The sequence below is a fragment of the Apium graveolens genome, chromosome 10 (genome assembly GCF_009905375.1).
Source record: "Apium graveolens cultivar Ventura chromosome 10, ASM990537v1, whole genome shotgun sequence".
Classification (NCBI taxonomy): Eukaryota; Viridiplantae; Streptophyta; class Magnoliopsida; order Apiales; family Apiaceae; genus Apium; species Apium graveolens.
The window spans coordinates 50,996,703-50,998,960 of NC_133656.1; the positions used below are offsets into that span (position 1 = coordinate 50,996,703).

The following is a 2,258-nucleotide window of genomic DNA, read 5'->3' on the forward strand; positions in this document are numbered from 1 at the left end:
TCTTTCTTCATCTTCAAGAACTGATTCACCTATTAAGGCTCTCTTTAAGGTATTTTACTTTGGTAATTGCTCAAGCTCCGAATTCACGACAGAGTCTACCCACTCTACTTTAAAGCACTTTTCTTTATCTATGGGTAACTTTATTGCCTTGAACACACTAAAAGTGACCTTTTGATCTTGAACCTTCATCGTAAGCTCTCCTTTTTTCACATCAATCATAGTTCGGCCTGTAGCCAAGAATGGTCTTCCCAAGATGATGGGAATATTATTATCTTCCTTAAAGTCCAGAATTACAAAATCACCAAGGAAGATGAGTTTGTCCACCTTGACTAAGACATCCTCCACTATTCCTCACGGATAAGCGATGAAACTATCATCTAGTTACAATGACATGTATGTCGGTTTCGGATCAGGTAGACCAAGCTTCTTGAAGATAAAAAAGGGCATCAGATTGATTCTAGCTCCCAAATCACACAAGCATTTGTCGAACGACAAGTTTCCAATAGTGCAAGGAATAGTGAAAATTCCAGGATCCTTAAGCTTCGAAGGCAATTTCTGTTGCAGAACTGCACTGCATTCCTCCGTAAGAACAACGGTCTCTAAGTCATCGAGCTTCACTTTCCGAGAGAGAATACCTTTCATAAACTTCACATAGCTAGCCATATGTTCAAGAGCTTCAGCGAAAGGTATGTTGATATGAAGTTTCTTGAACACCTCCAGAAATTTAGCAAATTTCTTATCCAACTTCTGCTTCTGCAGCCTCTTAGGAAAAGGAGGTGGAGGATAGACCTGTTTCTCCCCTTTATTACCCTCAGGAGGACTGTGTTCCATAGTTCTCTTCCTTGATTCAACCTAGGCATCCTTCTGCACCACTTTTTCAGCCACAATTGCATTTTCTGAAACTTGAGATTTTTCAGGCTCTTCGTCTTGCTAAATTTGGGGACTTGCGACCTTTCCAGACCTTAAGGTGATGCCGTTCACCTGTTCTTCAATTTCCCTCTTGCCTAGATTGGCTTCTGTATCACTAGAAAGCATTCCTGGTGGTCGATTCAATAAGGCATTAACAAATTGCCCTATTTGGTCCTCCAGAGTCTTGATAGAAATAGCCTGGCTTTTGCATATAAGATCCTGGTTTTTGCAAATAGGCCTCAACTCCTCCAATTTAGATTTTTCATTCGAATATTGACCTGCACCTTCATGAGTTTATTGTTGAAGTTGGAGTTGTTGTCTTGGTGCAAATTGTTGCTGAAAACCAGGAGGATTAAATTGCTTGTTTCCAAACTGCTGGAACGGTTGTTGCATCGCATTCTGATTGTTGCTCTAGTTGAAGTTAGGATAATTTCAGTTGTCAGGATGATAAGTGTCTGGAACTGGTTATTGTGATCTCTGAAAGTTGCTCACAAACTGAGCTGATTGACTAGATATAGCACGTGCTCCTTCGCATGTGAACCTGCACACAGCTCACAAACACTGGTTATCTGATTAAAACCATAGTTAGCCTGAGAATCGATCTTCATATACAACGCCTTTAGTTGAGCAACTGTATCCACTTCAAGAACTCCTTCTACCTTTCCCTGTGGCAATCTCTGGGTTGGATACAGATATTCATTAGCAACCATCAGTTCAATTAGATCATAAGCTTCCTGATAGCTCTTTGCCCATAATGCTCCACCTGATGCTGCGTCGAGCATGAGTCTTGACTGTGCTCCCAACCCGTTATAGAAGCAATTAATGATCATCCAATCAGGAATTCCATGATGAGGACACTTCCTAAGCATCTCCTTGTAGCACTCCCAAGCTTCACATAGAGATTCTCCTGATTGCTGCACAAATTGAGTAAGAGCATTTCTAATTGCAGCTGTCTTCGCCATAGGGAAGAATTTAGTAAGAAACTTCTAAGCAAGATCCCCCCAAGTGGTGATAGAACCTGCTGGTAGATAATGTAACCAGCACTTAGCTTTATCCCACAGAGAGAATGGGAAAAGCCTCAGCTTTATAGCGTCTTCAGAAACACCATTGAACCTGAAGGTGTTGCGGATCTCTATGAAATCCCTAATGTGCGTATTGGGATCTTCCATTGGAGCACCCCCAAACTGAACTGAGTTTTGCACCATCCGAATTATGCCATCAGCCCGTGTGATAGCACAAGGTCATGATTCATAGAAACGTGACCCTAAAAACACGAGTACTCAAATAAAAAGGCAATATACCTGGCTGTGGAAAAAATTGTGTCATAATATTCCATATGGCACTTAAAA

General features: G+C 41.2%; 1 non-coding gene across 1 annotated transcript; it reads left to right on the plus strand.

Moving 5' to 3' along the window:
* The first annotated feature begins 1,749 nt into the window (after window positions 1-1,749).
* Window positions 1,750-1,856, plus strand: LOC141694687 (small nucleolar RNA R71). Its single transcript, XR_012563973.1, has one exon. It is a non-coding gene; the product is annotated as a small nucleolar RNA R71 (small nucleolar RNA).
* The last annotated feature ends 402 nt before the right edge of the window (window positions 1,857-2,258 follow it).